The sequence below is a fragment of the Oncorhynchus gorbuscha genome, linkage group LG02 (genome assembly GCF_021184085.1).
Source record: "Oncorhynchus gorbuscha isolate QuinsamMale2020 ecotype Even-year linkage group LG02, OgorEven_v1.0, whole genome shotgun sequence".
NCBI classification, from domain to species: Eukaryota; Metazoa; Chordata; class Actinopteri; order Salmoniformes; family Salmonidae; genus Oncorhynchus; species Oncorhynchus gorbuscha.
The window spans coordinates 91,357,751-91,381,936 of record NC_060174.1 but is presented as its reverse complement, the minus strand read 5'-3'; the positions used below and the strand labels follow the sequence as shown (position 1 = coordinate 91,381,936).

Here is a 24,186-nt window from a genome sequence, read left to right as displayed (position 1 = left end):
CCCACCCCAGCCTCCACCTGTTAGGTTCTGTTTTTCTCCACCTGTTAGGTTCTGTTTTTCTGCTTACCACACTCACTGCTTGTAGGTAATTTTATATATTGACGCTTTGCTTGGGCAGTGAGCTACCCTGAAGGAGCAGAGTGTTTTCAAACCTTGAATTATTGATGATTTAATAAATGATTAAACATAATTCTACGTGGTGTTTCCTTTCTGAACTATGCTGACGTGCTGCACTCATCTACCATATATCTATACTTTGTCATTCTAGTCTGGTGCCTTTAAGTCATTCCTAGTTATTAAGACTGAACAAAATGTGTCCAACAGTATAAGTATCCATGGCTCGTTACCAAAAAACAACTATAACAGATTATCACAGCTGGGAAATACATTTGCTACCATTGCCATGCTGCGGACTGAGGAAAGATGTTTGGCTTTAATTGAGTCCACACATATAGAGAACGCAGAATAGAGTTCTTGAAATGACTGGAGTCTGGAGTTACAAGGAGAGAGGTGATTTATTGGACAAGGGACATTTTGGGGAGCTGCTTAAATATTCTCTGAAATATGACCTGTGGCAAATAAGGACAAAATAATAAAGCAGTCTTTTCTCAGAGGTCAAAAACCTTTCCAGAAAATTGGGTGTGTGGGTGAGGAGGCGCTGGTCATTGAAGGTGATCACTGATATCCTGCTACACTTGACGTCAAGTTTATTTTACCAGAAAATAATGAATTAAGGGATGTCTCTATAAAGTCATTCCTCCAATGTTTACAATGGTGACGTCTGAAGAGTGACAACCAGCCTCAAGCTCTACTGCTCCAGCACTGAGGTGGGAGCAGAGTGACTGTACCAACGGCAAAGGATCTTAAAAAATAAGTACAGGGGTGTGAAAAACTGGCTTGTACCACAGTTGCAACCTAAATGAGTCTTAATGGCAGGGCATGTATTCATAAACACTCCTATGAGGCACTTTATCTTGGACCATTTTTGCATTTTAGATCATAATTAATATGATTACATGGGAGATAACCATTTTCTATCAAAAAGAGACTAACATAGAAAAATCTAATGTGTGCATAAATGTATCCTTTACCAGACTAAAACTGTAAAACAACTGCCAATACTGTTTGCTTGCACAGTGTGGCACCCTTTTTGTGCTTCATCACTAGAGGCCTGCAAATATTAAATGTATACTTTTTTAAGTTCCTTAAATTCATTGTAGGTGTCCAAAATAAGATGTTTTTATGTGAGTCTATTCAAACCTTCTGTAGTAATTACACTTGCCTGCAATAAATTAATACATCAATAGACTAGTCCCCTAAGTGCTCCAGAACATTGTTTTTATTTCTAACCATTGCTCTTCTAGACAATAAGATTTTTCAGCATGTCAGCAATCATCATTTGTCATTAAGGCTTATTTACATTAAACTTGCCCCAAAGTAATCTGCACTGTCAATCAAAACCTCATTGGATAATGGACACTGAACTGCGTGATTCATCCGCAGTGGGAAAAACCTGGTTGAAAGACGTCTGTATGACATATTTTAAAGACCTCTTATTCTGGTCGCAAACATGTTTTATGACCAGAATACTACGTATTTTTCTGACCACCGTACGACCAGCTGATGATAATTCTGACCACTATATTATTTGCTACCGGTATAATGTACTGTTCATAGTTAAGACTTCATCATAACCTGGTAATGACCACCTGACTACAGCTTATTACCTACTGTAAAAAGTATTGCAGGGGATAAAGTTGGATATTGAAAACATTGTTCATTACATTTATTTGTTTCCATAGTCACCAATTAGTTTCAATCTGCAAAACATTCTCACATTTAAAATAAATCAAACAATTCTATGCACATCTGCATACAGTAATTATTTCATAATTTACCCACAGACATTACATGCATAGAAAGACTGGGGCAGAGTATATGAAGGCGTATTGCTTTTTATTATTGATGATTATTAAGATTGGTGTGGTGGGGAAGATCCTCATCAAGGACCTCTGAGCAAAGAAGGTGATCTGGAGCGCAATGGCCCTTTTGAAGAGTGGTGTGATGGGTCAGATCTGCAGTGATGAGAATCAGCGCATTAGAACTTTATCGATTTAGAGATGTTTTAACTAGTTATAGCTTAGAGATGTCTTTAAACAAGAGCAACTTGCTCATATACATACTTTAGGTCCTCCTCCACCACAGCGGTCAGGTGCACATTTTAGGACTTTACCGACGGCCCGCAACACATCAACCTCCCAAGTTTTCTGGCTTTTCATGACACTTAATGTAAGCATAAAAAGAGATTGAATTACAGATTGGCATAATGTGGGCATGCAGGATACGACAACAGTAACGCACAATAAAATATATTTAAAATGTTGCATTGTCTATGTCAAATGTCTCAACTGCTCACATTTATTTACCAATTACAATGGAGCACACGTGAGTGGTAGCAAGGCATGTTTGCTCCTCTGTCCCTTCATATTGAAGTGGGACATTAATTCATTGGTCATCAATCTGAAACATTTTAAAATTAGACAGTAGTTGGATCATTACATTGTTTAAATTGACGCTAAATAAGGTAGAGTGTTGCTTAATCCTAATACATGTTTTAATATTACAACAACTTTTTATAAACACACCACTCTATAATCCCGAGGACATTATCCCGGACAGTTCCCCCAATCCAGGACAGCTTGGCAGTCTTACAAAAAGGAAGGTAAATACAAAAATGTAAGTATATGTAAAGAGACAAATGGAGACAATAAAATATTATATTTTTCAGAAGTTGTGTGTCTGTCCTATCATTCCTGCGGCAAACATTGCTAATTAGATGTAATTCGCAAATCTCTTCCACATCTCTGCAACATGTTTGAGTGAGCGACGGGGAGAATGAGCAAGAGAAAGGGGAGAAACTTTACGTGGCTCACCAAGGAAGGTCTAAAAAAGAGAGTTAAAATAGGATGTTATTTGCTTTACAAACTTGTATTATTAGAAGCGGTGCTATTTCAATTGGATCTACTTACACTAAGATCAAGCAATCATGGGGAGCGGAATAGCATGTCTTTTGGGGAATACAGTCTCAGTGAGACCTGATGCAGAGAAAATACTAATCATAATCAGCATAGTACAAACCTAGCTCTAACCAAGCTGTTTAGTAGGAATCAATACATATTATTAAAGAGAAAACAAAACATCTCACAACTTACTGTCAATGACTATGGATTTAAGAAGGACTGGTTCTGCTCTCTTTTCCCTGGGATGTGGGAGAATAGGTGGGTGGACAAGCACGAATCAGGTCATTGACATGTTTAAGGAACTGTAAAGACAGACAAATCATGATTCACCTTTAAGTTAACCTAGCTACGACAGAAGACATGTCTTTAGAAAGTTAGACTAGCCTAGCAAGTACATTGACTATGTTGCCCTTCAGCAATGGCCAGCAGCATACCACCCTGCATCCCACTGCTGGCTTACTTTTGAAGCTAAGCAGGGTTGGTCCGAGTCAGTCCCTGTATTGGGGACCAGATGCTGATGGAAGTGGTGTTGGAGGGCCAGTAGGAGGCAATCTTTCCTCTGGTCTTAAAAAATATCTCAATTCCCCAGGACAGTGATTGGGGACATTGCTCTGTGTAGGGTACTGGATAGGATGTTAAACGGGTGTCCTGACTCTCTGTGGGCACTAAAGATCCCATGGCATTTATCGTAAATGTAGGGGTGTTAATCCCAATCTGGCCCTGTTGAAGGATTTTTATCAATAATGACTAAATGATGTATACATTTAACGTAGAATTATAACTAACAGAATTCTATGCTGACTGATGAAGAATATGTTTGTATATAGGCAAAGAGGAAGTGTTAACAGACAACTTGTGACCACAGTGAAACTAACAACAGGAAAGATGTCTGGTCCCCAACCAGGGAGGGGAGAAACCGTTGGGCTTGCAGTAGATTGTATAACATGTGGTAGCATATGATAAGCAATATGGACGTGTTGGAATGGAATTGAAAAGCAGCTTTGTCATTGTCTGAGAGGAGGAGGGACATTTATGATGAAATGATAGGTGTACCAATGTACATGAAATGATGGGCAGAGCTCACGAGAAGAAACGCTATTGGCTAATCTTGATGGCTGGTCTCTGTCCATTTCATGCAAATGAGAACCTTACAAATCCTTAGAAATGGACAGAGTGTTTTAATTGAATTGGTTAATGAACAAAAAACTAAATTCATCCAACAGGCCCTCATACCATCATGGTCACCTAATCATCCCTAGCTTCCAATTGGTTCCTTCATCTCAACTGTAACTATATTCCCCAGGTTGTTGCTGAGAATGTGTTCTCAGTCAACTTGGTAAAACATTTTTTTACTAATAATAAGCAGACAGATTGAGAGAGAGCGACAACAAAACATAAGCTTTTTACATTTCTTAGTCAGCCGGCTAGATAACTTCTGTCTGCCATCCAAGCTAGAAGATTACTGCAATAAAGAGAATCAATAATTGAATGTAGTTGAAAGGTGTTAGAATGAGTGTTGAGGGGGGATAGGCAAGGATCCCTGATGAATCAAGAAAAACTTCACATTCGTATTGGGAGGTACATGTTTCAAGAATTAGGCTAGATAACAATGTCACACACAGTCAATGTTTCCTATTTGCATTCATCAACCCTCTCACTCACTCACTCACTCACTCACTCACTCACTCACTCACTCACTCACTCACTCACTCACTCACTCACTCACTCACTCACTCACTCACTCACTCACTCACTCACTCACTCACTCACTCACTCACACGACAATGTTGACATGATGACAACCTTTTCTATAAATTATTGTGATCATCTCTCTCCCCCTCACTCACAAAGACATACACACAGCTGGCATGACAATGTTTTCTAAAGTTATTGTGATCATAATTTCTGTCTCACACACGCACGCACGCACACACACACACACTCTTACTGTCATTGTCATGTTTTGTCTTAGATTGTCTTGTCATTATGCTTTCCCTTCTGTTCGTTTCCCCCTGCTGGTCTTATTAGGTTCGTTCCCTTTTTCTATCCCTCTCTCTCCCCCTCCCTCTCTCTCCTCTCTCTATCGTTCCGTTCCTGCTCCCAGCTGTTCCTATTCCCCTAATCATCATTTAGTCTTCCCACACCTGTTCCTTATCTTTTCCCCTGATTAGAGTCCCTATTTCTTCCCTTGTTTTCCGTTCCTATCCTGTCGGATCCTTATCTATTGTTCACCGTGCTGTGTCTATGTATTGCCCTGTCGTGTCGTGTTTCCCTCAGATGCTGCGTGGTGAGCAGGTGTCTGAGTCTGCTACGTTCAAGTGCCTTCCCGAGGCAACCTGCAGTTCTTGATCAAGTCTCCTGTCTGTTCTCGTCATTACGAGTAGTATTATGCCTTTTGTTTGTAAAGTAACTTTACTGGATTAAATACTCTGTTTTCGCCAAGTCGCTTTTGGGTCCTCATTCACCTGCATAACAGAAGGATCCGACCAAGGAATGGACCCAGCGACTACAGATGCTCGTAACACTGCCGTCGAGATCCAAGGAGCCATGCTCGGCAGACACGAGCAGGAATTGTCTGCTGCTCGCCATGCCGTGGAGAACCTGGCCGCTCAGGTTTCCGACCTCTCTGGACAGTTCCAGAGTCTTCGTCTCGTGCCACCTGTTACTTCCTGGCCTGCCGAGCCTCCGGAACCTAGGGTTAATAACCCACCTTGCTACTCCGGGCAGCCCACGGAGTGCCGCTCCTTTCTCACCCAGTGTGATATTGTGTTCTCTCTCCAACCCAACACATACTCTAGCGAGAGAGCTCGGGTTGCTTACGTCATTTCACTCCTTACTGGCCGGGCTCGAGAGTGGGGCACAGCTATCTGGGAGGCAAGGGCTGATTGTTCTAACAATTACCAGAACTTTAAAGAGGAGATGATTCGGGTTTTTGACCGTTCAGTTTTTGGTAGGGAGGCTTCTAGGGCCCTGGCTTCCCTATGCCAAGGTGATCGATCCATAACGGATTACTCTATAGAGTTTCGCACTCTTGCTGCCTCTAGTGACTGGAACGAGCCGGCATCTCCCTCCTCTGGCTCAGAGACTGAGCCCATGCAGCTGGGAGGTATTCGCATCTCGACCAAGGAGAGGGAACGGAGGATCACCAACCGCCTGTGCCTCTATTGCGGATTTGATGGACATTTTGTCAATTCATGTCCAGTAAAAGGCCAGAGCTCATCAGTAAGCGGAGGGCTACTGGTGAGCGCTACTACTCAGGTCTCTTCATCTAGATCCTGTACTACTATGTCGGTCCATCTACGCTGGACCGGTTCGGGTGCTACATGCAGTGCCTTGATTGACTCTGGGGCTGAGGGTTGTTTCATGGACGAAGCATGGGCTCGGAAACATGACATTCCTTTCAGACAGTTAGACAAGCCTACGCCCATGTTTGCCTTAGATGGTAGTCATCTTCCCAGTATCAGATTTGAGACACTACCTTTAACTCTCACAGTATCTGGTAACCACAGTGAGACTATTTCTTTTTGATTTTTCGTTCACCTTTTACACCTGTTGTTTTGGGTCATCCCTGGCTAGTATGTCATAATCCTTCTATTAATTGGTCTAGTAATTCTATCCTATCCTGGAACGTTTCTTGTCATGTGAAGTGTTTAATGTCTGCCATCCCTCCCATTTCTTCTGTCCCCACTTCTCAGGAGGAACCTGGCGATTTGACAGGAGTGCCGGAGGAATATCATGATCTGCGCACGGTCTTCAGTCGGTCCCGAGCCAACTCCCTTCCTCCTCACCGGTCGTATGATTGTAGTATTGATCTCCTTCCGGGGACCACTCCTCCTCGGGGTAGACTATACTCTCTGTCGGCTCCCGAACGTAAGGCTCTCGAGGATTATTTATCTGTGTCTCTTGACGCCGGTACCATAGTGCCTTCTTCCTCTCCGGCCGGGGCGGGGTTCTTTTTGTTAAGAAGAAGGACGGTACTCTGCGCCCCTGCGTGGATTATCGAGGGCTGAATGACATAACGGTTAAGAATCGTTATCCGCTTCCCCTTATGTCATCAGCCTTCGAGATTCTGCAGGGAGCCAGGTGCTTTACTAAGTTGGACCTTCGTAACGCTTACCATCTCGTGCGCATCAGAGAGGGGGACGAGTGGAAAACGGCGTTTAACACTCCGTTAGGGCATTTTGAGTACCGGGTTCTGCCGTTTGGTCTCGCCAATGCGCCAGCTGTTTTTCAGGCATTAGTTAATGATGTTCTGAGAGACATGCTGAACATCTTTGTTTTTGTCTATCTTGACGATATCCTGATTTTTTCACCGTCACTCGAGATTCATGTTCAGCACGTTCGACGTGTTCTCCAGCGCCTTTTAGAGAATTGTCTCTACGTGAAGGCTGAGAAGTGCTCTTTTCATGTCTCCTCCGTTACTTTTCTCTGTTCCGTTATTTCCGCTGAAGGCATTCAGATGGATTCCGCTAAGGTCCAAGCTGTCAGTGATTGGCCCGTTCCAAGGTCACGTGTCGAGTTGCAGCGCTTTTTAGGTTTCGCTAATTTCTATCGGCGTTTCATTCGTAATTTCGGTCAAGTTGCTGCCCCTCTCACAGCTCTTACTTCTGTCAAGACGTGTTTTAAGTGGTCCGGTTCCGCCCAGGGAGCTTTTGATCTTCTAAAAGAACGTTTTACGTCCGCTCCTATCCTCGTTACTCCTGACGTCACTAGACAATTCATTGTCGAGGTTGACGCTTCAGAGGTAGGCGTGGGAGCCATTCTATCCCAGCGCTTCCAGTCTGACGATAAGGTTCATCCTTGCGCTTATTTTTCTCATCGCCTGTCGCCATCTGAGCGCAACTATGATGTGGGTAACCGTGAACTGCTCGCCATCCGCTTAGCCCTAGGCGAATGGCGACAGTGGTTGGAGGGGGCGACCGTTCCTTTTGTCGTTTGGACAGACCATAAGAACCTTGAGTACATCCGTTCTGCCAAACGACTTAATGCCCGTCAAGCTCGTTGGGCGTTGTTTTTCGCTCGTTTCGAGTTTGTGATTTCTTACCGTCCGGGTAGCAAAAACACCAAGCCTGATGCCTTATCCCGTCTGTTTAGTTCTTCTGTGGCTTCTACTGATCCCGAGGGATTCTTCCTTATGGGCGTGTTGTCGGGTTGACAGTCTGGGGAATTGAAAGACAGGTTAAGCAAGCACTCACGCACACTGCGTCGCCGCGCGCTTGTCCTAGTAACCTCCTTTTCGTTCCTGTTTCCACTCGTCTGGCTGTTCTTCAGTGGGCTCACTCTGCCAAGTTAGCTGGTCATCCCGGTGTTCGAGGCACTCTTGCGTCTATTCGCCAGCGCTTTTGGTGGCCGACTCAGGAGCGTGACACGCGCCGTTTCGTGGCTGCTTGTTCGGACTGCGCGCAGACTAAGTCGGGTAACTCTCCTCCTGCCGGTCGTCTCAGACCGCTCCCCATTCCTTCTCGACCATGGTCTCACATCGCCCTAGACTTCATTACCGGTCTGCCTTTGTCTGCGGGGAAGACTGTGATTCTTACGGTTGTCGATAGGTTCTCTAAGGCGGCACATTTCATTCCCCTCGCTAAACTTCCTTCCGCTAAGGAGACGGCACAAATCATTATCGAGAATGTGTTCAGAATTCATGGCCTCCCGTTAGACGCCGTTTCAGACAGAGGCCCGCAATTCACGTCACAGTTTTGGAGGGAGTTCTGTCGTTTGATTGATGCGTCCGTCAGTCTCTCTTCCGGGTTTCATCCCCAGTCTAACGGTCAAGCAGAGAGGGCCAATCAGACGATTGGTCGCATACTACGCAGCCTTTCTTTCAGAAACCCTGCGTCTTGGGCAGAACAGCTCCCCTGGGCAGAATACGCCCACAACTCGCTTCCTTCGTCTGCTACCGGGTTATCTCCGTTTCAGAGTAGTCTGGGTTACCAGCCTCCTCTGTTCTCATCCCAGCTTGCCGAGTCCAGCGTTCCCTCCGCTCAAGCGTTTGTCCAACGTTGTGAGCGCACCTGGAGGAGGGTGAGGTCTGCACTTTGCCGTTACAGGGCACAGACTGTGAGAGCCGCCAATAAACGCAGGATTAAGAGTCCAAGGTATTGTTGCGGCCAGAGAGTGTGGCTTTCCACTCGCAACCTTCCTCTTACGACAGCTTCTCGTAAGTTGACTCCGCGGTTCATTGGTCCGTTCCGTGTCTCCCAGGTCGTCAATCCTGTCGCTGTGCGACTGCTTCTTCCGCGACATCTTCGTCGCGTCCATCCTGTCTTCCATGTCTCCTGTGTCAAGCCCTTTCTTCGCACCCCCGTTCGTCTTCCCTCCCCCTCCCGTCCTTGTCGAGAGCGCACCTATTTACAAGGTACGTAAGATCATGGACATGCGTTCTCGGGGACGGGGTCACCAATACTTAGTGGATTGGGAGGGTTACGGTCCTGAGGAGAGGAGTTGGGTTCCGTCTCGGGACGTGCTGGACCGTTCACTTATTGATGATTTCCTCCGTTGCCGCCAGGATTCCTCCTCGAGTGCGCCAGGAGGCGCTCGGTGAGTGGGGGGTACTGTCATGTTTTGTCTTAGATTGTCTTGTCATTATGCTTTCCCTTCTGTTCGTTTCCCCCTGCTGGTCTTATTAGGTTCGTTCCCTTTTTCTATCCCTCTCTCTCCCCCTCCCTCTCTCTCCTCTCTCTATCGTTCCGTTCCTGCTCCCAGCTGTTCCTATTCCCCTAATCATCATTTAGTCTTCCCACACCTGTTCCTTATCTTTTCCCCTGATTAGAGTCCCTATTTCTTCCCTTGTTTTCCGTTCCTGTCCTGTCGGATCCTTATCTATTGTTCACCGTGCTGTGTCTATGTATTGCCCTGTCGTGTCGTGTTTCCCTCAGATGCTGCGTGGTGAGCAGGTGTCTGAGTCTGCTACGTTCAAGTGCCTTCCCGAGGCAACCTGCAGTTCTTGATCAAGTCTCCTGTCTGTTCTCGTCATTACGAGTAGTATTATGCCTTTTGTTTGTAAAGTAACTTTACTGGATTAAATACTCTGTTTTCGCCAAGTCGCTTTTGGGTCCTCATTCACCTGCATAACAGTCATTAATAACTAAACATATAAAATGTCAAAACATTAGATAGCTAACTAGCTACAATGGGTACAAATTTAAATTTAACTTACCATGTCCATGGAGGATTAGCCAGAGAGCTAACGTTAGCTAGCTAGCTAAAATTAGCCAGCTAGCAAAACTTTCCTTGACGTTCTTCTCCCCAACAAACTGCCAATTTACTTACAAAAGTAAAACAAGAATGCATGAGAACATGGATGACCACTTAGCAGTCAAATATTATTATTATTTTTTGTGCAAATTTCGAGAAACTGTCGTTTTCCAGCTGTGTTGTTGTTGGAACTGATATGCCTACCTGCTTATTTAGATACAGAAATGTAAATAAAATGACTGCACCTATTTATGTTAAGTGCTTAAAAACATTACGGGAAAATCTAATTGTCATAATGTATTTCCAGGGTCAAATTAAAGTGCGATAATTTGACTAATTATTGGCGGAAATAAATGGGATAAAAATATTTTGGGGGTAAATCATGGTGGATTGTAAAGGATAATGTATTAAAATACATAGTCCTATTTGTTAAATTCTGAAAACAAATTTAGTCATAATAGAACATCAAAATTGCATTCAGTGGAACAGAAGGAAATGTGCAGCAAAACAGTGCAATTACACAGACAAAAGATTACCATTAGAAGCCAACACATACCCAAACTACCACCCAGTAAGCAAAATTACATTGAAAAGACGTCAGATATTGACATGTGTAAGCAGGAAGTTCCAGACATTGACATGTGTAAGCAGTAAGAATTTGTTCTTTACTGACTTGCATAGTTAAACAAAGGTTAAATAAAATATATAAAATAAACGTGCATTTCAGGTGCTGAATGAAAGTTTAGAAAATATATTTTCTGGATGTTGAAAAAATATCTTATACGGATGTCGAAAAGACTACCTTTACGGACGTTGAAAATACGTATTTTCAGTACGTTGAATTTGGGTGCTGAATGAAAAGGTGAAAATATGTATTTTCCGGATGACAAAAATACGTATTTTCAAGACACTGAAAAAGCATAATTTACAGAAGTTGAAAATACATATTTTTCGGAAATGAATTCTATGGCCAAATTTCAATTGCACATACATTCAATTAAATAAGCATTATATCACAATAATAATTTTTCAAGCCTCTTGATATAAAAAAAGTATTGTTATTATTGTTCCCATCGGTCACATGCACTTATGTTAGTTTTTTCAAAAGCTTTGAGACTGGCAGCGATGATGTTCAAAGTAGTCCAAAAAACTAATATTTCAAACATCCAGCCTGACAAAAGATACATTTTATGCCTCACCAAGTTAGTTATTGCCAATACATATTAACAAAGGCGTGTACATTTGGTTTTGATATTTCATGTTTAATATTCATGTAAGATTTAGTCATTATTACAGAATAAACCAACAGACCCCTTCATCTAGAATATCATTTTTGTTTATCTACCTTAGTTGAATGCACTGACTCTAAGTTGCTCTGGATAAGAGTATCTGCTGAATAAACTAAATGTAAATGTAAAAACAAACACTTGCAAAGTATGCTGGGTATTATTTCGAATGCACTTGGACCCCAAGCCAGTGGAAATTTGTTCAGTGCGATCCAAATCTGAACAAATCATAGACGTCCAGGTTGTTTCACAAGTTTGAATATTACAGTAGAGCATAGTACAGTATGGTACAGAACAGTCAGGTTTTATTCTGTAGAGTAGGGTACAGTACACTATACTTTACTCTAGTGTGCTTTACTATATTGTACTATACTTTACTGTACTGTGTAGTGCACTCTGCTGTGCTCTACTGTACTGTATGTACTGTGCTGTCCAGAGTTGTGAAACATAGTTGTCTAAGATTGGTTCAGATTTGGTCTGAACCAGACCAAATCTGAACCAATTATAGATGTCTATGTTTGGGCCAAATCATGGACGTTCCGGACCAAATTTGAATCAATTATAGACTTCTATGTTTGGGCCAAATATAGGCCGGACCGGACGTCTGTGGACATTGAACACAAGGCCAGTCCAAACCGGACAAAATCTAAACCAAACATCGAAGTCTATGATTGGTCTGGACCAAAAACTTACGTCCTCAGACGTTGAAATCAAGGCTGGTCCAGACTGCACCAAAAACGGTGGTTTAAGATGTCATGAATAATATGCCTCTATCACTACTTATGCCCCCTTGGGTTCTTTCCTGGCAGGGCTTATATTCTGAAGTGACAAGTTTCCAATGAGATAGTTAATAGTCTTGTAAACATTATCTAAATGCATATGTTATCTCACCATGGAAACTCATATCTGATTTTTTTTGTTCATGGGCCTATACAAATGTTACATTTTTTCTCCTTTTTGTCATTGTTTGTAATGTGGAGTCTATAAGGGAAGCATTTATTTAATTGAAAGCATTTATTTTATCTTCATTGTCAAATCATGCACTACATATTCTTATTCGATTTTTCTTTCACACATGATCAACTTGTGCATAGAAGATACAAATCAAAATGTATTTTTCTTTTCCATACGAGAACCACTCCATATACGAAAATAATAGTTCAGATGTGGGGTATATCACAAAAACTTAAACTGAAAAAGAAGCATCCATGAACAAATAACTGTCTTTACCGGCGGCTGCTTACCCGACCATTCATAAGATGACGTTTCCCGCTTGTTTTACGACTTGAGTTTTTGGTTGGGTATTTATTTGTCTTGATTTCTTGCACCAGCTGCTGTTGAATAGTGGAAATGTTTAAATTTTCGTGGCAGTCTGTGTGCAACAACCTGTGCATGTCTATTGCTGTCTTGTCTGGAAGTTAAGGGTCTCCTGAGAGAACGCGAGAAAATTTTCGCATCAAAGCATGATGAGGTTGTTGATCATTTCTGCCATGTCCAGCAGATAGAATCGAGCTGATGAAAATCAAACCATTCCGGTCTCAGTGTTGTGGGTTTTGCTCGCGGTAGGCTACTACTCTTCCTCTCGTTGCCGTGGATAAAGAAGAGTGAATGCCACGGATAAATATCCACGCAGTTTCAAGCTCCTGCCGCGCAGAGATGCCACTCAGCTTTCGACTGAAGACATATACCGTTGTCTGTCTCATTTTACTAATGAATCTAGTCAAAACCATGCATGTCCTGATGAGTAGGCAAAGTCAATGAACTGTTAAGTAGCCTATTATTCAGAAATCTCATTGGAATTGAGATGACATTACTCTATAGTAGTATCCTATTGAATATTCTGTGAAGAGCACTCTGCTAAATTATTTCCCACACTGATTTAACATATTCTAAGATAAGAGAGTACCAGTCAAAAGTTTGGGCACACCTACTAATTTAAGGTTTTTCTTTATTTTTTACTATTTTCTACATTGTAGAATAATAGTGAAGACATCAGAAAGGTGAAATAACACGTATGGAATCATGTAGTAACCAAAAAAGTGTTAAACAAATCAAAATGTATTTTATATTTGAGATTCTTCAATGTAGCTACCCTTACCCTTGATGAAAGCTTTGCACACTCTTGTTATTCTCTCAACCAGCTTCATGAGATAGTCACCTGGAATGCATTTAAATTAACAGGTGTGCCTTGTTAAACGTTTATTTGTGGAATTTCTTTCCTTGTTAATGCGTTGGAGCCAATCAGTTGTGTTGTGACAAGGTAGGGTGGTATACAGAAGATAGTATTTTTCAAATAGGGCTAAGTCCATATTATGGCAAGAACTGCTCAAATAAGCAAAGAGAAATTACAGTTCATCGTTACTTTAAGACATGAAGTCAGTCAATCTGGAAAATGTCAAGTGTCTTCAAGTGCAGTCGCAAAAACCATCAAGGGCCATGATGAATCTGGCTCTCTTGAGCACTGCCACAGGAAAGGAAGACCCAGAGTTACCTCTGCTGCAGAACACAAGTTCATTAGAGTTAACTGCACCTTAGATTTCAGCCCAAATAAATGCTTCACAGAGTCAAGTAACAGACACATAACATTTTTTCAGAGGAGACTGCGTGAATCAGGCCTTCATGGTCGAATTGCTGCAAAGAAACCACTACTAAAGGACATCAAGAAGAAGAGACTTGCTTGGACCAAGAAACACAAGTAATGGACATTAGACTGGTGGAATTCTGAAATTTGAGATTTTTGGTTCCAACCTCCGTGTCTTTGTGAGACGCAGAGTAGGTGAATGGATGATCTCTGCATGTGTGGTTCCCAACGTGAAGCATGGAGGAGGAGGTGTGGAGGTACTTTGCTGGTGACACTGTCAGTGATTTATTTAGAATTCAAGGCACACTTAACCAGCATGGCTACCACAGCATTCTGCAGCCATCCCATCTGGTTTGCATTTAGTGGGACTATAATTTGCTTTTCAACACACCTCCAGGCTATGTAAGGGCTATTTGACCAAGAAGGAGAGTGATGGAGTGCTGCATCAGATCACCTGGCCTCCACAATCCCCCGACCTCAACCTAATTGAAATGGTTTGGGATGAGTTGGACCGTCGGATTTTAGCAGACAAACATTGGGCAATAGCACACTTGATGGCCTGGAAAAATAACCACAACTCCCACTATTGGAAGTATCATGCTCACCAAAAAACTTTCCCATGTACCGAATGTGGAAGACAACCACATGACTGAGCCTAAAACATCTGGATTGTAATCATGATATTTAGCGCCCTCAGTCCTGATTTTTGTATTAGGTCAGTTATTTCTTCAGAATTATCAGGAATGTAAGTACAGCATTCAGCACCAATAACAGCACATCTACCCCCTTGTGAAGACAGAAGATAATCAAGGGCCAAACGATTTTGCATCACCACAGTCCGAATGGCAACCATCTCAGCCGTAATTAACTCAAGACTCTCAGTTGTTCTATTTGCTAGGATTTCCAAAGAGTTGGCCATATTAACCTCTCTGCGCACCGAACCCGTTAGCGGGATTAAATTCGACAACATACGGTGATCGCTACATAAATAGTCATATTAAACATTCATGAAAATACAAGTGTCTCACTTGGGTCGAAAACCTAGAATCTTGCTAATCCAACTGCGTTGTCAGATTTTTAAAAAGGATTTACTGCGAAAGAGTATGATGCAATTATCTGAGAACAAAGCCCCATAAAAAAACTTTTTCAACCAGCACAGGCGTAACATCACAAATTGCAATGAAATAAATTGTTTACCTTTGATGATCTTCCTCTGTTTGCAATACCAATGCTCATTGTTACACAATGAAGGGTTTTGTTTGATAAAATCCATTTTTATAGCCGAACACGAAACATTTTGTGAACCGCTTGTGTGATGAATTCCGTCTCATTCCATTTTCGAACACATTCGAGGTCAATACACACACTAAACGTGACTTTATCCAGTCATGTTTTGTTTCATTGCAATCAACTGATTTGTTTGTAACACAACCAAACGTGATGGGTCATTTCACGGGACGTATTGATTGAAAGAAACCGATTTGAAGACAACAAGTAATGACATCATTGTGCACCAATGATATGACCTCTGTTTCGTTGATTGACTATTTTAAACCAATGACCACTGATAGTCTTGAAATCTAGCTGGGTAGATAGCCGAAGAGCTGAGGTGAACGGCAATATGTAATGGTTGTGTTGGAAGACCAACCCATGTAGTAAACTCCGGCGTAAAGAGGGTCATTCGCCATTGAAGATTCATACCGGATGGAGCCACAAATGTTACGCACAGCATTATTTTGGTAAAGCGCATCTTCAGCTGTTTATATATCAATCAGTATGGCGACTAAGTCAGGGAAAGCTAAATCTAAGTCTAGATATACAGATGTACACACAATTTTAGAAGAAACTGATCGGGAAAGCGAGACAGATTGTTGGAGGACGATTCATTTAGCGATTCCCAAATGGAGGAATATTTTTTAAACAGAGGACATCGTTTTGGACTGGTAAGTTCTTCTCATGCTAATGCCATTGTTTGAAATTAATAATATAAAAATATTATTTGTGATTTTTAAAACATTTGAGTAGCAATATATAAAAATGAAATGTGTAAAGTACACGTTGGCTATACATTGTGGGTGGGGGTATGTTTGTATGTACATTTACATTACATTTACATTTAAGTCATTTAGCAGACGCTCTTATCCAGAGCGACTTACAAATTGGTGCATTCACCTTATGACATCCAGTGGAACAGCCACTTTACAATAGTGCATCTAAATATTTTAAGGGGGAGGGGGTGAGAAGGATTACTTTATCCTATCCTAAGTATTCCTTAAAGAGGTGGGGTTTCAGGTGTCTCCGGAAGGTGGTGATTGACTCCGCTGTCCTGGCGTCGTGAGGAAGTTTGTTCCACCATTGGGGAGCCAGAGCAGCGAACAGTTTTGACTGGGCTGAGCGGGAACTGTACTTCCTCAGTGGTAGGGAGACGAGCAGGCCAGAGGTGGATGAACGCAGTGCCCTTATTTGGGTGTAGGGCCTGATCAGAGCCTGGAGGTACTGAGGTGCCGTTCCCCTCACAGCTCCGTAGGCAAGCACCATGGTCTTGTAGCGGATGCGAGCTTCAACTGGAAGCCAGTGGAGAGAGCGGAGGAGCGGGGTGACGTGAGAGAACTTGGGAAGGTTGAACACTAGACGGGCTGCGGCGTTCTGGATGAGTTGTAGGGGTTTAATGGCACAGGCAGGGAGCCCAGCCAACAGCGAGTTGCAGTAATCCAGACGGGAGATGACAAGTGCCTGGATTAGGACCTGCGCCGCTTCCTGTGTGAGGCAAGGTCGTACTCTGCGGATGTTGTAGAGCATGAACCTACAGGAACGGGCCACCGCCTTGATGTTAGTTGAGAACGACAGGGTGTTGTCCAGGATCACGCCAAGGTTCTTAGCACTCTGGGAGGAGGACACAATGGAGTTGTCAACCGTGATGGCGAGATCATGGAACGGGCAGTCCTTCCCCGGGAGGAAGAGCAGCTCCGTCTTGCCGAAGTTCAGCTTGAGATGGTGATCCGTCATCCACACTGATATGTCTGCTAGACATGCAGAGATGCGATTCGCCACCTGGTCATCAGAAGGGGGAAAGGAGAAGATTAATTGTGTGTCGTCTGCATAGCAATGATAGGAGAGACCATGTGAGGTTATGACAGAGCCAAGTGACTTGGTGTATAGCGAGAATAGGAGAGGGCCTAGAACAGAGCCCTGGGGGACACCAGTGGTGAGAGCGCGTGGTGAGGAGACAGATTCTCGCCACGCCACCTGGTAGGAGCGACCTGTCAGGTAGGACGCAATCCAAGCGTGGGCCGCGCCAGAGATGCCCAACTCGGAGAGGGTGGAGAGGAGGATCTGATGGTTCACAGTATCGAAGGCAGCCGATAGGTCTAGAAGGATGAGAGCAGAGGAGAGAGAGTTAGCTTTAGCGGTGCGGAGCGCCTCCGTGATACAGAGAAGAGCAGTCTCAGTTGAATGACTAGTCTTGAAACCTGACTGATTTGGATCAAGAAGGTCATTCTGAGAGAGATAGCGGGAGAGCTGACCAAGGACGGCACGTTCAAGAGTTTTGGAGAGAAAAGAAAGAAGGGATACTGGTCTGTAGTTGTTAACATCGGAGGGATTGAGTGTAGTTCAGAAGGGGTGCAACTCTCGCTCTCTTGAAGACGGAAGGGACGTAGCCAGCGGTCAGGGATAAGTTGATGAGCGAGGTGAGGTAAGGGAGAAGGTCTCCGGAAATGGTCTGGAGAAGAGAGGAGGGGATAGGGTCGAGCGGGCAGGTTGTTGGGCGGCCGGCCGTCACAAGACGCGAGATTTCATCTGGAGAGAGAGGGAGAAAGAGGTCAGAGCACAGGGTAGGGCAGTGTGAGCAGAACCAGCAGTGTCGTTTGACTTAGCAAACGAGGATCGGATGTCGTCGACCTTCTTTTCAAAATGGTTGACGAAGTCATCTGCAGAGAGGGAGGAGGGGGTAGGGGGAGGAGGATTCAGGAGAGAGGAGAAGGTGGCAAAGAGCTTCCTAGGGTTAGAGGCAGATGCTTGAAATTTAGAGTGGTAGAAAGTGGTTTTAGCAGCAGAGACAGAGGAGGAAAATGTAGAGAGGAGGGAGCGAAAGGATGCCAGGTCCGCAGGGAGGCGAGTTTTCTTCCATTTCCGCTCGGCTGCCCGGAGCCCTGTTCTGTGAGCTCGCAATGAGTCGTCAAGCCACGGAGCGGGAGGGGAGGACCGAGCCGGCCTGGAAGATAGGGGACATAGAGAGTCAAAGGATGCAGAAAGGGAGGAGAGGAGCGTTGAGGAGGCAGAATCAGGAGATAGGTTGGAGAAGGTTTGAGCAGAGGGAAGAGATGATAGGATGGAAGAGGAGAGAGTAGCGGGGGAGAGAGAGCGAAGGTTGGGACGGCGCGATACCATCCGAGTAGGGGCAGTGTGGGAAGTGTTGGATGAGAGCGAGAGGGAAAAGGATACAAGGTAGTGGTCGGAGACTTGGAGGGGAGTTGCAATGAGGTTAGTGGAAGAACAGCATCTAGTAAAGATGAGGTCGATATTGCCTGCCTTGTGAGTAGGGGGAAGGTGAGAGGGTGAGGTCAAAAGAGGAGAGGAGTGGAAAGAAGGAGGCAGAGAGGAATGAGTCAAGGTAGATGTGGGGAGGTTAAAGTCGCCCAGAACTGTGAGAGGTGAGCCGTCCTCAGGAAAGGAGCTTATCAATGCATCAAGCTCATTGATGAACTCTCCGAGGGGACCTGGAGGGCGATAAATGATAAGGATGTTAAGCTTGAAAGGGCTGGTAACTGTGACAGCATGAAATTCAAAGGAGGCGATAGACAGATGGGTAAGGGGAGAAAGAGAGAATGACCACTTGGGAGAGATAAGGATCCCGATGCCACCACCCCGCTGACCAGAAGCTCTCGGGGTGTGCGAGAACACGTGGGCGGACGAAGAGAGAGCAGTAGGAGTAGCAGTGTTATCTGTGGTGATCCATGTTTCTGTCAGTGCCAAGAAGTCGAGGGACTGGAGGGAGGCATAGGCTGAGATGAACTCTGCCTTGTTGGCCGCAGATCGGCAGTTCCAGAGGCTACCGGAGACCTGGAACTCCACGTGGGTCGTGCGCGCTGGGACCACCAGATTAGGGTGGCAGCGGCCACGCGGTGTGGAGCGTTTGTATGGTCTGTGCAGAGAGGAGAGAACAGGGATAGACAGACACATAGTTGACAGGCTACAGAAGAGGCTACGCTAATGCAAGGAGATTGGAATGACAAGTGGACTACACGTCTCGAATGTTCAGAAAGTTAAGCTTACGTAGCAAGAATCTTATTGACTAAAATGATTCAAATGATACAGTACTGCTGAAGTAGGCTAGCTGGCAGTGGCTGCGTTGTTGACTTTGTAGGCTAGCTGGCAGTGGCTGCGTTGTTGACACTACACTAATCAAGTCGTTTCGTTAAGTGTAATAGTTTCTACAGTGCTGCTATTCGGGGGCTAGCTGGCTAGCTAGCAGTGTTGATTACGTTACGTTGCGTTAAAGAACGACAATAGCTGGCTAGCTAACCTAGAAAATCGCTCTAGACTACACAATTATCTTTGATACACAGACGGCTATGTAGCTAGCTATGTAGCTAGCTACGATCAAACAAATCAAACCGTTGTGCTGTAAAGAAATGAAATGAAAAATGTGATACTACCTGTGGAGCGAGCGGAATGCGACCGGGTTGTTGAGTGCGGAAGTTCTATTCAGTAGACGTTGGCTAGCTGTTGGCTAGCTAGCAGAGTCTCCTACGTTAAGGACGACAAATAGCTGGCTAGCTAACCTCGGTAAATTAAGATAATCACTCTAAGACTACACGCTCTAAACTACACAATTATCTTGGATACGAAGACAGCAAAGACAACTATGTAGCTAGCTAACACTACACTAATCAAGTCGTTCAGTTGAGTGTAATAGTTTCTACAGTGCTGCTATTCGGTAGACGGTGGACGTTTGCTAGCTGGCTAGCTGCTGGGCAGATAGCAGTGTAGACTACGTTAGGACGACGAAATACGAAGTTGCAATAGAAGTGCTGACTGTTTCACTTTGTTGTCCTCTTTCTTTTCCTTTTTCTTCTGTCCTTCTTTTGTCCTTATTTTATCTTCCTTTCTTCTGTTAACTAGATATTTTTTGTTGTTATTCTTTGTACTGTATGTGTATGACCCATAGCCTGTTTGTGTGTGTATATATACATATTGTGGATTAGAGGGAGCATGACCGAGATGCGTGTGTCTGCCGCTCCACCCCACCTCCACATGAAAGCCAAAGTGAAATGGAGACAGTAGATCTAGCTGGTCTGTCATAATATAATAGAGACGGTAGATCTAGCTGAAAATGTCATAATATAATAGAGACAGTAGATCTAGCTGTTCTGTCATAATATAAATGAGACAGTAGATCTAGCAGGTCTATAATAATATATTTAACCTTGTATTCCCTGTACTCTATATATATCTGTTTATTATACCTGTTGATACAGGGCTAATATGTGTATCTATTCTAACTGAACATTTTCTTTCACAGTGACACTGACTCTGAATGGGAGCCCCCAGTGCCAAGGTGTCCATCCCCCACTGAAGCTGGTTCATCCAGCCGGACACCTGTTGTCTCAGCGCTACTGGGGCATGGACCGCAAAAAATGTCCCCATTCCAACTGCAATAAAGGACTACAACAAGAGCATAGGAGGTGTGGACCTGTCAGATGCGCTGATAGGCTATTACAATGTTCTCCATAAGATGATGAAATGGTACAAGACTTTCTTCTATCATTTCATCGACATTGCTGTGGTGAATGCATTCATCCTACACAAGGAAATGGCTAAGAGCTGTGGAAAGCCCCCCATCTCACAGCTAGCCTTCGGAGAGCTGCTCATCAAGGATCTTGCTGGCTACAGCACCACAGCACCACGTTCTGTCCCTTCTGCTCCTGCCACAAGTGGTGTTCACCTACCCAAATGTATTTCTGCAGGCATGGATGTGCCTCAGTGCCAAAAGGGCACAGCATGGAGGCGTCGCTGTGTTCTTTGCAAAATGAAGTCCCCCATCACCTGCACCACATGCTTGGTGACCCTCTGCTTTACAGCAGAAAGAGACTGCTATGGCACCTGGCATCAGCAGGACAATATTGTGTAGAGGATTGAGGGTCTTCCAAATATTGAAAGTGTTATTTTGTAAATGTATATATTTTTTTCTTGTTAGGGGGTGTGTTAGAATACCATTTTGGTATTTTGTATATACACTGCTCAAAAAAATAAAGGGAACACTAAAATAACACATCCTAGTTCTGAATTAATGAAATATTCTTATTAAATACTTTTTTCTTTACATAGTTGAATGTGCTGACAACAAAATCACACAAAAATGATCAATGGAAATCAAATTTATCAACCCATGGAGGTCTGGATTTGGAGTCACACTCAAAATTAAAGTGGAAAACCACACTACAGGCTGATCCAACTTTGATGTAATGTCCTTAAAACAAGTCAAAATGAGGCTCAGTAGTGTGTGTGGCTTCCACGTGCCTGTATGACCTCGCTACAACACCTGGGCATGCTCCTGATGAGGTGGCGGATGGTCTGCTGAGGGATCTCCTCCCAGACCTGGACTAAAGCATCCGCCAACTCCTGGACAGTCTGTTGGTGGATGGAGCGAGACATGATGTCCCAGATGTGATCAATTGGATTCAGGTCTGGGGAACGGGCGGGCCAGTCCATAGCATCAATGTCTTCCTCTTGCAGGAACTGCTGACACACTCCAGCCACATGAGGTCTAGCATTATCTTGTATTAGGAGGAACCAGGGCCAACCGCACCAGCATATGGTCTCACAAGGGGTCTGAGGATCTCATCTCGGTACCTAATGGCAGTCAGGCTACCTCTGGCGAGCACATGGAGGGCTGTGCGGGCCCCAAAGAAATGCCACCCCACACCATGACTGACCCACCGCCAAACCAGTCATGCTGGAGGATGTTGCAGGCAGCAGAACGTTCTCCACGGCGTCTCCAGACTCACGTCTGTCATATGTGCTCAGTGTGAGCCTGCTTTCATCTGTGAAGAGCACAGGGCGCCAGTGGCGAATTTGCCAATCTGGTTGTTCTCTGGCAAATGCCAAACGTCTTGTACTTGAATAGGTTACGGAACTTGTCTCAACTGCACCAGGACGCGTTTGTCAAAGTAGGACAGAGTAGATGTGATCAAACAACAGATCTATCTGCCTGAGACAGTACTAAGGTTGCGGAATGTCTAATGTCTGTTGAGTTGACTCTCAGTAATGGCACTATGACTACTTTTTAATGCCAATACCTTCGGTAATATCATCAATAATGGTATAATAGCTTCTAATGGGACTTTCTGTGGATCCTATGCCTATTCGTGATTACCAAAGTTGTGGCAGTGTTGTACCCCATGTAAAACAATCATAAACATGGGATTACAGAAACAGATTATTTGATTGCTTTTCCCTCTAATGGTATTTCTAAAATAGCATTGGAAGTTATTAACCTCTTACAGCTACCCCTCATTTTTTTCAATTTCGGCCTGAAGACATACCCAAATCTAACTGCCTGTAGCTCAGGCCCAGAACCAAGGATATGCATATTCTTGGTTTCATTTGAAAGAAAACACTTTGAACGTTGTGGAAATGTGAAAGGAATGTAGGAGAATATAACACAATAGATCTGGTTTAGATAATACAATAAAAAAACATACACTTTTTCTTTTTATTGTTGTATCATCTTTAAAATGAACAAGACAAAACAAACATTCAGAGGATGATGGGGACATTCTCACCCCAATTAACATCTCTCCATATCCCAAACATTTCACTCTGGTTATAAGGAATTGCCCTTAAAATGAAATATCAGCCCTTGATGTGAATGGTGCATACGTACAAACCTAACAACTACTTTGATTGACTACTCTGGCATAGTGTAGAGAGAGGGCTAGAAATGTATTGACGCCCAGTGTCCCTCATCCTGCTGACATTTCTCTGTGTTAGAAATGGAAACACCACCCACATCCTGTATTAGGAGGAAACTCGCAAGGAATATAATTTCAAACATCCTTCACTTGTCACCAAGGCAATAATATTCAATCGTCCTATTGTCAAGGTAATCAATCACAAAGTCCTTCAAAAGTGACCAGCTCATCCACACTGGTACCAGTCGCACAGGTAACAATTACAAATTTTGCCGGTAATGAGGAATTATTCCACTGGTTGCACTTCACCGGTGATCTTGTATCGTTTCAGGTACAGTCAAGGGATATTGCTGCAGCATCAGATGATAGATTCTCATAACATGTAAAGACGGAAACAAACAAGTGAAAGTAAACCCTCTTCATTAAGGATACCCCCTTTTTTAAAATTTTCACCTTAAATGACACACCCAAATCTAACTGACTGTAGCTCAGGCCCTGAAGCAGGGATATGCATATTCTTGGTACCATTTGAAAGGAAACACTTTGAACGTTGTGGAAATGTGAAAGGAATGTAATTGAATATAACAGAGTAGACCTGGTAAAAGATCATACAAAGACAAAAGTTTTATTTTTTTCTACCATCTTTGAAATGCAAGAGAAAGGCCATAATGTATTATTCCAGCCCAGGTGCAATTTAGATTTGGTCCACTAGATGGCAGCAGTGTGTGTGCAACGTTTTAGACTGATCAAATGAACCATTGCATTTATGTTAAAAATGTTGAGTCAAGACTGCCCAAATCTGCCTAATATGTTTATTAATAACTGTTCATGTTCAAAATTATGCACTCCTCAAATAATAGCATGGTATTATTTCACTGTATATTGGACAGTGCAGTTAGATTAACAAGATTTTATGCTATTCTGCCAATATCAGATATGTCTATGTCCTGGGAAATTCTTGTTACTTACAACCTCATGTTAGCTCAACCGTCCCATGAAAGGGACACCGATCCCGAAAAAGGAAAGTAACATGTCCTGGTTTCAAGAGATGCTTACCTAGATTTCCCTAGGTAATCATGTCCCGATTTTCTGGAAAATGTTAGACATTTCACCTATTATCCACAAAATATTAGCAGATTAGTTACAGGTGGGAGCCAGACAGGCTGTGTGTACACATTTGAGAGGTACAG

The 24,186-nt window shown here is 43.5% G+C and overlaps 1 long non-coding RNA gene across 3 annotated transcripts; it reads right to left on the bottom strand.

Annotated features, from left to right (window-relative positions):
• Positions 1-759: 759 nt before the first annotated feature.
• On the bottom strand, positions 760-13,131 carry LOC123994888. 3 transcript variants are annotated; one of them, XR_006831750.1, is made up of 6 exons: positions 12,731-13,131; positions 10,177-10,284; positions 3,213-3,259; positions 3,030-3,095; positions 2,184-2,707; positions 760-2,075 (listed from the first exon to the last, which is right to left on the bottom strand). It is a non-coding gene; the product is annotated as an uncharacterized LOC123994888 (long non-coding RNA). The 3 variants fall into 3 exon arrangements; XR_006831748.1 differs by having other exon boundaries at positions 2,184-3,095; XR_006831747.1 differs by having other exon boundaries at positions 2,184-3,259.
• Between the last annotated feature and the right edge of the window lie 11,055 nt (positions 13,132-24,186).